Genomic DNA, 14,765 nt, shown 5'->3' with positions numbered 1-14,765 from the left:
TACCAGCCGAGTGAAGGCCGAGTGAGCACCCATGTGCTTGCACGCGCTCGATCAGGCAAAGCCCGACCGAGCGTAAAGGCATTTAGCCTTACAAAAGCCTGTAGTTAGACCAAAGTTTTGTACTAAGTTCAGTGGATGAGACTATTTAGAAAACCTTGACGGCATGACTACTCTAATGATGTCCAAGTGACTCACCATAACCTAGAAGTTTATCCAAATAATGCATGTTTGTTGAACCCAAAGCTAAACCTGAATCTAGCACAAAATTAAATCAAACCCTGAAATTAAACTTAACTCATCTCACAAAATTATAGGATTCCCTAATTGAAAACATAGATCGGTGGAGATAACTAAGGATTTTAAAATAAAATTTAAAAATTAAACTTAAAATTTAAAATTTTAACTTAAAATTTAAAAATTTAACCTAAAATTTTAAAATTAAAAATTTAACTTAAATTTTAAAAATTAAAAAAATAACTTAAAATTTAAAAATTAATTAAAACTAAAATTTAAAATTAAACATTAAAAAAAAACTAGAAGGCGCCTCCCGAAGGTGCCTTCAACATCGGTGGAAGGCACCCTCAGGAGAGGCGGGAAAAATCCCGCCTAAGCGGTGGAAGGCGCCTTCAGCCGTTTGAAGGCGCCCTCCATAACCGATGGAAGACACCTTCCATGAAGCTTAAAGGCGCCTTCGAGCAGTATTTTTCCAGCGAACAGAGACGATCTCTACTCACAATTTCAGCCGCGATAAGGCGCCTTCCAGCCCGGATTTTTCAATAATTTCAGCCTTAAATCTCAAAAATGCCTCCTAGGTATACCTTCCCTCAATATGTATCTTCAATACTTAGTTTATATGTATTTTTCTTATTTATTTATGCCTATATGTGTGTATAAAGTTAGGAAAAGATGACATGTTACCCCTAGGCCTAGCAATACTCCATCTACTAATGCTAGATTCTCTACTGAGCAGCTTAGGTTGTCCTTCTTACAACATACATATGTTGCCCTAAAATCTAGATACCTAAGTAGAACCTTTTTTTCTCAATATTGTGCTCCTATCACACAGATTGTTGAGTACTACCAGTTAGATAAATTGGTTTACTGCAGTCATGCAGTAAATCTCGATTTGTGTGCTCAATTCTATAACAACTTAGAAAAAATAGATGACCTGACCTACTCCACCAAAGTTGATGGAAAGGATTTTCACTTTTCTCCCACCTTATTATATGATGGTTTAGGACTTAGGAGATCTGCATGCATATTTTTATGTTATCCTAGTAGGGATCTACCATTTGGCGAGCCCTACTCCCATATTATATTAGATACTATCTATATATATATATATTTTTTTTTTTGAGGAGGGACTACCTACAGTGACTGACTTTAGGTCACTCTCCCTTAGGGTCCAGGACTATATCCTATATCGAGTCCTGACCACATGCATTATACCGATCACATCTCACGACGTTGCGATGATGTGACCTTCCCACTCCTTTTTGTATGCCCTTTGTCAGTGTCTAGATATTGACATTGCATTGCATATGTTTCATAATATCATACATGCATCCAGTCTCATCACTAGACATCAGGTTCATATGTCCTATTGTCACATCTTGACATACATATTTTTGACCATAGGAGTAGATATGACCCAAGGTACGTCTAGTTCCCTTAGTGCATATGATGAGTTTGGTCAGCGTTAGCTAGCCCTAGTACATATAGATATCACTGCTCAAGGGGTTCTAGCCTGGAGAGGTGAGCCGCAGCCAGCCTTACCAGTCGAGGCCGAGGATGACTTTCCACCTATTCCAGCCAAGGGAGAGGAGTGGGCAGAGTTTAAGGCTAAGGAGATATTTGGGTATGCTCCAACTTCGGACCAACCCCCGACCTTGACCCATCCCTCGACTTCTCTATCTGTCGAGGATTGACTCGCTCATCTTGAGGAGTCCTCCGCGCAGCTTCAGCAGTTAGTCTCGGATGGATTCAACACACTTTAGGGGGAGATGACCACTATATTTACTTCTCTCTGAAACAACATAACCACAAGATTTGAGCAGATTCTTCAGGCTCTGCACGCTCCTGGGCGGCCCCTACCGCCACCTGATGATGATGATCAGACCTGATCATGTTACATACATTATTATGCATTGTATATGACTTGACTTACTATTTTCAGTTAGTTTTTTCTCAGTCTAATTGTTAAAATTAGGAATGTGTTTCATAGACTAGGACCATCATTTTCAAAAATCATTTAAATTTTTTTTTTCCAAATTTTAGGGTAAAATTCTTTATACAGTTTTCTAAAAATTTCCTTATTTGTAGAATTTTCAAAATCAATTTTAGCCTTAGCCTAAATCAAATCCATAGAAATCATGTTCCTATATATCTAGGACTTGAGCATCTCACCAATACATTAGGGCTACTTTGTTTGTGATTGCCAAACTTAGAAAAGGGGTGAGATGCATAGGCAAATTACCTGTACTTAAGATTCTTATATTAGTATATCAACATAAGTCTGAGCGTTAAATATCAAATCTATAGCAATTAGTTTAAGTAATCCATGTTAGTTAAACACTAATTGGATACAAAGATCTAACATGACTAACCAAGTGAACACTGCTATCTTTTGATAGTTAGTTAGTAACTAACAGTTAGACAGTTAAGGACAATTTATAGCTGACTAGATCATTTTGAAATAAGCTCAAGTTCAGGGGGAGGATTAATAAGTCAATTAATTTTGAAAACATTCCTTTTATTTGTTTTAAATCCATTTTTGAAAAAGATTATCACATGTTTTGAAAAACTATTTTAAAAATTGTTTCAAATTTTCCTTTAAAATAATTTTAAATATTGCAGCACTTAATATTTTAATTTTTGCCTTGGAGAACTTTAACTTTCAATCCTTTAAATTTTTTTAGAGAACTTAGCATTTTTTAAATTTGTTTGGAAAACCTTAAAGTTTCTAAATTTAGGAGATTTCAAAGTATTTTCAACTTCATCAGCCTTGTGAAAATGCTAATATACAGTATTTTCAAATTTATTTTGAAAGATGTCTTTAAAAAATTTTTAAAAATTTTGAAATTTGTTTTACAAGATGTCTTGAAAACACTTTGAAAAAGTTTTTAAAAAATCTCTTTTCAAAACTAATTTTTTCCTTTGAGATTTTTTAAAGTTGTTTTTCTTATCATTTCGAAATACCAAGTAACTTCAAAACTATCTTTGAACATATTTTAACATATGTTATAAAATATTTTTTACATTTTGAAAAGTTTTTATGGTTGTACAATTTTTTTTCTCCCTCAAGTGATCTTGAGAATTATTTTTCTCTGTTTACTTTCCTTAGCACATTTTCTTTCTTAAATATCTATGTTTTTTTTTATGAATGTCAAAGGGAGAGGGCTAAGGGTTATGTTGATTAAGTTAGCAAACTCTAAACCAAATTTAAATCCGAATAACTCAAACCATATTTGTCTATTTGTGCATTTTTTTCCTAACTTAACCCAAGTTGTCATTGCATCAAAAAGGGAGAGATTGTTGATGCAATTTTGCACTAACGGTCTAACTCAGGTTTTGATGAATGACAAGTAAGTCAAGTTAGATTTTGTTATGATCTAACTACTTGATTAAGTGTGCAGGAAATCCAACTAGGTTAACGGGCCTATCGGATAGCTAGTACGAAGTCCATTTAAGTCAATGGGTCGATCGGATAGATAGTATGAAGTACAGGTAGGTCAATGGGCTGACTGGATAGCTGACAAGAAGTCCAGACAGATCGACGGGATGATCGGATGTCTTGCAAACAGATAAGTTAACATAAGTCACTGGAGGAGAGTGACCAAGTGAGGATGCGTCCCGGTTGAAGGGACAGTAGGCGTCGGTCCAGTTTAGATCCATTTGGAATTCCTAAGTTGAGACCTTGACTAGTTTCTAGTCTTGGAAGGATATAAACTAATTATTATTGCTCATTATTATTATACTAACATTTGTCTTATAGATTATTATTTTGTTTATTGGACTAACATCAATTTGAAGGGCAAAGGAGCACATTTTGCCTTCGGATGAATAGTGTCCAAAAGTACTTTCAAACTTGATGGAAGGCGCCTTCCATGGTTATAGAAGGCGCCTTCCGTAGGATAAATTTTGGCCGAAGTCTTGAATAAGTGTCGGACTGTTCATGATCGAACTTGCCTCATTGGAGGCGCCTTCTATGCCTTTTATAAGGTTGTCTCGAGAAGGCATTCAAACACAACACCTATACATGCTACTACGCATCCGATTGAATTTTCGACTACTCCAAGCTTCTGCTACGACTTTGCCGTGAAGCTGTTGTTAGAGTGTATACTAAAAGCCTAGCTTTTATAAATATTTATTTTGAAATAAAGAATCACATTGGTCAAAAATATATACATTTAAATGCTAAGTGTAGTTGTTCAATTAATTTATATTGTAGATAACATGGTGTATGTTGCACACACAGAAGATCAAGTTATCGATTCTTTATAAATTATAAACAGTAGCTCACGACTAAGATGGATAGGAACAAACCATTGGAATAGTCGTAGTGTAATTTGATATTAGTTTATCTTAACTATAAAATTATACTAGTACACTCTGAGTGTATTGAGCAGGACCATTTAAGGTAAGTTCTTTTTATACTGACTTAATAAAAGAACAAGACCTTAGTTATTATGGAAGTATGTGCTCTTAATCCTAATATAATAACAAGCACATATATTTAGTATTCATTTCTTTAACTTATCAAAGGGTGAGATTTAACTTGATAAATCAATAGGCCCGATAAGTTAGGAAATGATATTACTTATAGCGTGTGTTGTTGATTATATAAGGAAATTGTGTCCTAGTAATCTAGGTTGATAATGTCCCCAAGAGGATCTCGTAAAGATTGTCATGTTAAACCCTGCAGGTGGACTTAGTCCGACACGACAATAAGGTTGAGTGGTACTACTCTTGGACTAAGATATTAATTAAAATGAGTTGTCAGTAACTCAATTAATTAGTGGATATCCGATATCTTAAACATAGGGAGATTAACACACTCATAATAAGAATGAGCCCAAAATATAATTTGGAATTGGTGCGGTAGTTCAATAATAATTCTTTAGTGGTATGAATTATTATTGATGAAATTAAGTTGGGTGTTCGGGGCGAACACAGGAAGCTTAATTTCATCAGGAGACCAAAACCAATTTCTCCTCTCGGTCCCTATCGTAGCCTCTTGTATATAGAGAATTATACTCACCTATACCCACCTTCCTACCACCCTTAGGTGGCCGGCCAAGTTTGCTTGGAACCCAAGCTAGGGCCGGCCAAGACCAAAAGGTTGAGCCAAGTAGGTGGCCGGCCAATGCTTGGAGCCCAAGCATGGTGTGGCCGACCCTAATCAAATTAAAAGGATTTTATTTTAAAATATTTTCTTGTGTGGATATCATGTTTTAAAAGAGAGAGTTTAAAATTTAAATCTTTCCTTTTATAGCTTTCTACAAAAGATTAAGTGAAAGATTTGATATCTTTCCTAATTTGTAGTTAAAGGGAAGATTTTAATTTTTGATAAAACTTTCCTTTTTTGTAACTATGTTCATGATTTAAAAAGAGAGTTTTAAAATTAAATATTTACTTTTATAAGTTTCTACAAAAGATTAAGAAAAGATTTGATATCTTTCCTTATTTGTAGATTGAAAGGAAGATTTTAATTTTAGAGAAAACTTTTCTTTTTGGAAATCATCTACATGTTTTAATAGAAAGATTTTAATTTATAAAATTTCCTTTTATAACCAACCATGAAGGAAAAAATTATTAAAGAAATTTTTATTAAAATTTCGGAAGCAAATTAGGAAGTTTTAATTCTTGTGTTATTAAAACTTTCCTTGCTTGGAGCTATGAGGTGGCCGACCATTTGATTTAAGAAAAGGAAATTGTTTTTAATCAATTAAATTTTCTTTTTCATGGCAAAGAAAATAAGGAATTTTTTATTTAAAATTTCCTTATTTGCCAATACCAAGGAATATAAAAGAGGGGGTAGAGGTGCCTCACCTTACACAACTCTATTCTATTTTCCTCCCTCTCTTCCTTGGTGGTGGCCGGTTCTAGTCCTTGCTCTTCTCCTTTTCTCTTTTTCCTTGGTGGCCGACTGCATCAATACTAGAGGGGTTTTTGGTGGTCGGATCTAGCTTGGAGAAGAAGGAGAGAAAGGAGGCTTTGCTCTTGCATCCCTTGGAGCTCATTGGTTGGTGGCCGAATCTTGCTATAAGAAAGGAGGCTTGGTGGTTCTCATCTCGATAGATCGTTATCCACACAACGTCCGGGATAAGAAGAGGAATATGGTAGAAGATCAAGAGGTTATTGCTTACAAAGAAAGGTATAACTAGTAATTGTTTTCCGTATCATACTAGTTTTCTTTGTATGAATTCCAAATACAGGCTAGTTGATCCGGCGGTAAGAATGGGGGACCCACTTCCTGAAGGGTCCCAGCCTAAGGACGTATGGAGGGCTGACTAAGCGGGTAATGGCCGCATCAAGCAGTTGAGCAGGTCCGAGCGGAGCCAGAGATAACCCAGCCATAGGCTTGGGTTTCCGACGCCAAGGCGGGAGGACTGAATGGCCGAGCGGGTGTCTGCCCGGCTGGAATCGAAGGGCCGAGCGGGTGGTCCGTTCGGCCAGGATAAGGGCAAGGATACAAAGGTTAGCCGAGCGGCCTATTCGTTCGGCTCGGGATATGGGATGTCAGCAAAGACATGTCTGATGATTATGGCGTACACAAGATTTCATGATAGAGGGTCTTACCGTCACATCATGGAGAGGTCGATACAGTAGCGGTATGGCCTTATGGATGCCCTTCTGACAGACCCATACCTGGGCGTGGTCGAAAGCAGGTGGAGAGGTCGATACAGTGGCGGTATGGCCTTATGGATGCCCTTCTGACAGACCCATACCTGGGCATGGTCGAAAGCAGGTGATTGCTTTCGTTGGCGCGCCCAGGCTCCTTCGAGAGGTCTATATAAGGTCTCCATTTCTTCACCGGAGGTACGCTGGTCTGAATCTCAAAAGCCATCTCTTTGTTATTCCTCGCCTGACTTGAGCGTCGGAGGGCCGTCGCCGGGACACCCCTCCCGGCTCGGTTTTGTTGCAGGTTCGCCGGAGCACTCGAGGATCCAGCAGGGAGCGCCACATCCCCAGCGTCCGTTGACTCCTGGTTCGGACAGGATCAATTTGGCGCCGTCTGTGGGAACGCACCTGCATCCGAGCAGAGGCAATGGACGAGGCTGGAAGAATACATACCGTGGCACTCTCACAAGAAGAGTTGGACGCTATAGTCGAGGCGAGGGCAGCCAAGATAGTGGCGCAGCAAAAGGAGAAAGCACAGGCTGAGCGAGCGCAACAGCAAACCTCGGCTTCAGCAGGCCGGGCGGCGCAAGCAGACCGCCCGGAATATGTTTCAACAGGAGGGTTCCCTCAGGCACTCTTCCGTACTCCTCCAGAAATCGCGCCCGCTCACGGGGAGCAAGGATCTTCATCTGATGAGCCTCCCGTTCGGGATCATAGGAAGGGCAAAGCTCCCCGAGCGAACGCACCGCCCGAGCAGGTTCACCGACAGTTCTCTGAAGCCATACTAAATATCCGCGCCGACGAGCTCCGTCGTTAAAGATCGAGAGCCGCGCCGACCGGCTATAAATATCCGCGCCAACGAGCTCCGTCGTTAAAGATCGAGAGACGGTCCGGCGTCTATAAACCCTCCGGCCGGGAAACCGGGAGACGAGCCGGCGTCTATAAATCCCCGAGCCGAAGACCGACAAGCTCCGTCGTTAAAGATCGAGAGCCGCGCCGACCGGCTATAAATATCCGCACCGACGAGCTCCGTCGTTAAAGATCGAGAGCCGCACCGACCGGCTATAAATATCCGCGCCGACGAGCTCCGTCGTTAAAGATCGAGAGCCGCGCCGACCGGCTATAAATATCCGCGCCGACGAGCTCCGTCGTTAAAGATCGAGAGCCGCGCCGACCGGCTATAAATATCCGCGCCGACGAGCTCCGTCGTTAAAGATCGAGAGCCGCGCCGACCGGCTATAAATATCCGCGCCGACGAGCTCCGTCGTTAAAGATCGAGGGCCGCGCCGACCGGCTATAAATATCCGCACCGACGAGCTCCGTCGTTAAAGACCGAGAGCCGCGCCGACCGGCTATAAATATCCGCCCCGACGAGCTCCGTCGTTAAAGATCGAGAGCCGCGCCGACCGGCTATAAATATCTGCGCCGATGAGCTCCGTCGTTAAAGATCGAGAGTCGAACCCGCGACTGTGAGCTTACTGGACTAAACTAAGGACGCCAAATAACGAGCGTTCGCAAGTACTAAATTGATTAAGTTCGATCGACCATCAGTTTGCCAATACTTCGCATTCACTGAATGCAAACAGCATAGCCAAGCGCTAAACGATTTCGAGGAAAACAAGTCAACTGATTAACCTGATCGGTCGCCTAGGGGGGAACACGTGGAGCTTAACTGACTCTACGGATAAGCACCAAACAGACAAGGGGCAATGAAGGGCAAACAAAAATACAAGCAAGGGAACACAACTATGTCGAACGGCGCGTACAAAAATTTTACATCCGCAAAACGGATGAAATACAGAAAGTACTTGGAAGAACTCGCCTCACTCCGGGTCCTCAAAATTAAAAAAGGCGTCCGGGATATCGTCAATCATAGCTGCCAGATCTGAAGAGGGAATGCTCAGGTCAGCAGGGAGGTGGCCACCCTTCTTCAAGTACGCCATGGTGACCTTGACCGCCTCGGCGAAAGTTGAGGAGACGTTGCCACCGAACTTTTCGCCGAATCGCTCCGAGCGGAGGTATTCTTGGCGCGCTGCTGCTAGGCAACTCGGCTCCCCCACCTTGTACTTTTTGAGTGCCGCTCGGGAGGTAATTAGTGAATCTTGGAGAACTTTTTGGTCCACCTCCGCTTTAGTGCGTTCAGCTGAGCGCCCATCCCGTTCGGCAGTTAATTGGGCTTCCAGGTCCTTAGACTGCTGATCTAGGGCTCGGACTTCAACTTTCATCTTGTCCAGATCAGCGATCGCCCGCCTCTTCCGGCTACTGGCGCGCTTCACGTCTGCGTCGCGTTTCTTCACCAAGCCTTCAAGTCGAGCCACCTCTGTAGCCAGGTCGGCGGCCTTCTTCTGTTCGGCCTCGCGGGCTTGTTTCTCCCGCTCGGCCGATGGACCCCCCGAGACTTGGAGTTTTTCCATGAGATCCTCCAGCTCGGCCAGCCGATGGCTAGTGGCTATTTGCTCCGCCCAATGCTGTAAGTGAAATAATAAAATCAGAAACCAAGCAGTAGCATGACGCAGGAAGAAAAATGAACCTACCTGAGTGGCCTGCTGCATGTGGTTATCGCCGAGCTGCTTGGGCGTCATGAGGGCCACCCGAATCTGGGCGTCCTCGAAAAGTTTGGCGAGCGGACCCGTCAAGGTTATTTCATGAACGGGGCTTGATGGCCGATCGGCAGACAATAAATATTCCTCCGATGGAAATCGAAGGGTAGTCTTGATGGTCGAGTGGCCGGCCGGCACTTCCCCAGTCGCAGTCGCCTGGCCCGAGGACTCCCCTATGGTTGAAGTCTCGCCCAACCGCCGTAAGCGACGACGAGTCCGTGGAGGAGAGCCAGAGGGCTATGCAATGGGCGAGGCCACGGGGGCCCTGATCTGCGACGGCGTGCGATCTGGCGAAGCGATCTCGATCGGCGCCTGTGGTTCGCCCTCTGTGGTCGGCGGAAGGCTGGAGTCCCTTCGACGTTTCCGCCGAACTTCTAGTAGTGAACCCCCGGCCTGGGGGACTCCTAGCTCGGCTGGAGCAGAGGAAACAGGATCCGCCTCAACCTCCGTTGAAGCGGATTGGGTAACTTCTATTTCAGGGGCGGACTGCGTCCCCCCCTCGCCTGCATCTGCCGGGCGGCTGGGGATAAGACCCCGCTCGGCAAGTTCTTTTTTGGTAGCCGCCTCAATTTCCATGGCTTTCAATTTTAGATGATCAGTGGCCTTGGAGCGCCACATGACTTCAGCTGCAGTAGAAAAAATTAAAATCAGTTAGACAAAAAAGGCGAAGTGAGTAAAGAGTCCTTACCCATGCGGTAGGGAAGATTGGCCCGAACGGGAGATAATCCAAAAATGTACAACACCCCCTTGAGAAGCAACTGGTCGATTTTGTACCGCTGACCGAACAACCAGTTTGCCGCATGAAGGTAGGCTGGATTGCTTCTGAATTTGCCGAGCTCCGGTTGGGTCGGCACAGCGGTCTGCCATTTGGTTCTGAATGCTGGCCGCTCGGGAAATCGTATATAGAAGAAGAACTCCTTCCAGTGCTTGTTGGAGGTCGGCATATTCTCAAAAAATTTGAAGCCTATCCTACTTTGGAAAATAAAAGTACCCAACTCGGATTGTTTGGGGTAGAAGAAGTAGTGGAATATTTTGGGGTCGAGTGGGATACTGTGCAACTTAAAGAGGACGACCACCCCGCTCAGCAACCTAAAGGAATTCGGCACAAGTTGGCCGAGCGGGATGCGAAAATAATTACAAACTTCCAAAACAAAACGATGGGTAGGAAATCTAAGGCCGCCCTGGAATTGGTCCAAAAAAAAGCAAATGGTACCGATCGGCGGGTTATGGGGCCAGTCGGTCGAGTCGGCTACAACTATTTCATGGTCATCCGGGATCCCATACGTCCGAACAAGACGCCGAGCGCTCTCCTCGTCAAATTTACTCTCCATGGTCATATACCAGGGACCATGAACATCAACAGCGGGCACGGAAGTGCTCGCCATGACTAAAGTACCAAGAAAAAGAAAGAAGGAAGCCGAAAGAAACTCGGAAACGGAGGACAAATAAAAGTTCGCAAGCAAGGGGACGAAAGGAGTTCCCCGCGAAAGGGAAAGGCCGAACGAAAGGAAGGGAGAAGCTTACTAGGGGAAGATGAACGGAGAGGATCACCAGAAAGCCGAAAACCACCAAGAGGCAAGAACTAGGACAGCCGGAACGATGCAGCCGCGGGCACCTTCGACGGAGGACGCACAATGAAACAGAGAATGCAGCGTAAGGGCGAAGACGAAGGCTTTATGCGAGCGAGGCTGGTCAGCCTCATTCGTCGGATGCAGGTCACAAGAGACGAGGTCATCATCTAACCGTCCATTTCAAAACAATCGGCGTCCCATCGTACGGATCATCACCGCCACGCGAGAAGAGCCACGTGGCGCTCTGTCACCAGGCGCAATTAATGCGCCCATACCGCGCATGCCTCGACTTAATGAAAAGGATTTGCATGATTTTTGAGAAGATTTGGACAAGCAAACATCCACATTGAGCGCCAAGACATCCAAAACGAAGAGCCGAGCGGCTGAATTTGGCATAAGGGCCGAACGGCTCAAGGGATATTATAAGCGACAGTAAGGCTACGACCGCCCGCTCGGACACATAGTCCAGTCAGTCGGACTCACTGCCTCCTTCGACTAGACTTGAAGGGGAGGCAAGTGATCCGGCGGTAAGAATGGAGGACCCACTTCCTGAAGGGTCCCAGCCTGAGGACGTATGGAGGGCTGACTAAGCGGGTAATGGCCGCGTCAAGCAGTTGAGCAGGTCCGAGCGGAGCCAGAGATAACCCAGCCATAGGCTCGGGTTTCCGACACCAAGGCGGGAGGACTGAATGGCCGAGCGGGTGTCTGCCCGGCTGGAATCGAAGGGCCGAGCGGGTGGTCCGTTCGGCCAGGATAAGGGCGAGGATACAAAGGTTAGCCGAGCGGCCTATTCGTTCGGCTCGGGATATGGGATGTCAGCAAAGGCATGTCTGATGATTATGGCGTACACAAGATTTCATGATAGAGGGTCTTGCCGTCACATCATGGAGAGGTCGATACAGTAGCGGTATGGCCTTATGGATGCCCTTCTGACAGACCCATACCTGGGCGTGGTCGAAAGTAGGTGGAGAGGTCGATACAATGGCGGTATGGCCTTATGGATGCCCTTCTGACAGACCCATACCTGGGCATGGTCGAAAGCAGGTGATTGCTTTCGTTGGCGCGCCCAGGCTCCTTCGAGAGGTCTATATAAGGTCTCCATTTCTTCACCGGAGGTACGCTGGTCTGAATCTCAAAAGCCATCTCTTTGTTATTCCTCGCCTGACTTGAGCGTCGGAGGGCCGTCGCCGGGACACCTCTCCCGGCTCGGTTTTGTTGCAGGTTCGCCGGAGCACTCGAGGATCCAGCAGGGAGTGCCACATCCCCAGCGTCCGTTGACTCCTGGTTCGGACAGGATCACTAGTGATTCTAGATTTTCGGATTATATATTCGAAGTTGTGTTTCTTTTGTTTTTTTTTTCGAATTTGTGATTCGATTGTTCCTTTTGGTTAAACCTAGAGTTATATAAGGAAACTAAATATTAGATTTCATTGAAAGACTTTGTCAAGGAAGTGGTGGTTGCTCTCATATCCAAGAAGGCCTAGTGCCTCACTATGTTTAACCTGGAAGACGATTTCTGAAATTAATAATTAATTAAATTTGTAACATAGGTGGATTTAGATCAATAATGTTAAGCATCATTCGTGATTCAAGTCTAAACCACTAAGAACAGATAGGTTAAATTTGGAATCAATAATGTTAAGTTCCGTTTGCGATTCCAAATTTAATTTCTAAAGAACACAATAGGTTGTTAGGAAAGGTTAGACACTTGTACAAAATTTTTGTACAGTGGAACCGGTACGATCTTCCTAGGACCAACCAACAATTGGTATCAGAGCTAGGGTTTGCCTCTATGTGTTTGGTTTTCAATTTAATTATGCACATGTTGTTAGAGTGTATACTAAAAGCCTAGCTTTTGGTATAAACATTTATCTAGAAATAAGAATCACATTGGTCAAATGTCTACATTTATGATAAATGTAGTTGCTCAATTAATTTATATTGTAGATAACATGGTGTGTGGTGTCACATACAGAAGATCATGTTATCGGTTCCTTATAAATTATAAACAGTAGCTCACGACCAAGATGGAAAGGAACAAACCATTGGAAGGTCGTAGTGTAATTAGGTATTAGTTTATCTTAACTATATAATTACACTAGTACACTTAGAGTGTATTGAGTAGGACCATTTGAGGTCGTTCCTTTTATACTGACTTTATAAAGGAACAAAGACCTCAGTTATTATGGAAGTGTGTGCTCTTAATCCTAATATAATAACAAGCACATATATTTGATATTTATTTCTTTAATTTATCAATGGGTGAGATTTAGTTCGATAAATCAATAAGCCCGATAAATTGAGAAATGATATCACTTATAGTGTGTGTTGTTGATTATAGAAGGAAACTGTGTCCTAGTGATCTAGGTTGAGAATGTCCCCAAGAGGAGCTCATAAGGATTGTCATGTTAAACCCTGCAGGTGGACTTAGTCTGACATGACGATGAAGTTGAGTGGTACTACTCTTGGAGCTAGATATTAATTAAGTGAGTTGTCAGTAACTTACTTAATTAGTGGACATTTGTTATCTTAAACACAGGGAGACTAACACACTCATGATAAGAAGGAGCCCAAAATGTAATTTGGGATTGGTGCGGTAGTTCAATAATAGTTCTCTAGTGGAATGAATTATTATTGATAAAATTAAGTTGTGTGTTCGGGGCGAGCACGGGATGTTTAATTTTATCGGGAGACCAAAACCAATTCCTCCTCTCGGTCCCTATCGTAGCCTCTTAATTATAGAGTACTATACCCACCTATACCCACCTTCTTACCCATCCTATAGGGCCCGACCAAGCTAGCTTGGAGACCAAGCTAGGGCCGGCCATGGGTATATTCATGGGTGAATTCATGTGGCCGGCCCTATTAAATAAAAAGAAATTTTAAATTTAAAATTTTTTCTTATGTGGATAATATAATTTATAAGAGAGTTTAAAAATTTAAATCCTTCCTTTTATAAGATTCTACAAAAGATTAAGAGAAGAGTTAAAATCTCTTTCCTTATTTGTAGATTAAAAGGTTGATTTTAATTTTGGTAAAAACTTTCCTTTTAATTATATTCATGATTTAAAAGAAAGTTTAAAAATTAAAAAATCTCTTTTATTAGTTTCTACAAAAGATTAAGAAAAGATTTAATATCTTTCCTTATTTGTAAATTGAAAGGAGATTTTAATTTTTAGAGATAACTTTTCTTTTTGGAAATTATCCACATGTTTAAAAGAAAGATTTTAATTTATAAAATTTCTTTTTATTAACCAATCATAAAGGGATTAAAATTATTGGAGAAATTTTTATAAATTTCTAGAAACAAATTAGGAAGTTTTAATTTTTGTTTTAATTAAAACTTTCCTTGTTTTGGGGAGAAGAGTGGCCGGCCATTATAATTTGAAAAGAGAAAATTATTTTAATTAAATAAATTTTCCTTTTCAATGGCAAAAGAATTAAGGAAGTTTTTATTAAATTTTCCTTATTTGCCAAGACCAAGGATTATAAAAGAGGGGGTAGAGGAGGCTTCAAAGTGAACAACTCTATTATTTTTCTCCCTCTTTTCTTCCTTGGGTGTGGCCGGCCCTTTCTTTCCTCTCCTCTCCTTTGTGTGGCCGAAACCTTATCATGGTGGAGATAGCTTTGGTGGCCGGAACTAAGAAGGAGAAGAAGGAGAGAAAAGAAGCCTCTTTTCTAGCATCCCTTGGAGCATGGTGGTGGTGGCCGAACCTCTTCATCCTAGGAGAAGTTTTGATGGCCGAAACTT

Source organism: Zingiber officinale, chromosome 4A (genome assembly GCF_018446385.1).
Source record: "Zingiber officinale cultivar Zhangliang chromosome 4A, Zo_v1.1, whole genome shotgun sequence".
NCBI classification, from domain to species: domain Eukaryota; kingdom Viridiplantae; phylum Streptophyta; class Magnoliopsida; order Zingiberales; family Zingiberaceae; genus Zingiber; species Zingiber officinale.
The sequence above is the reverse complement of the archived record's forward strand: the minus strand, read 5'-3'. Positions refer to the sequence as shown.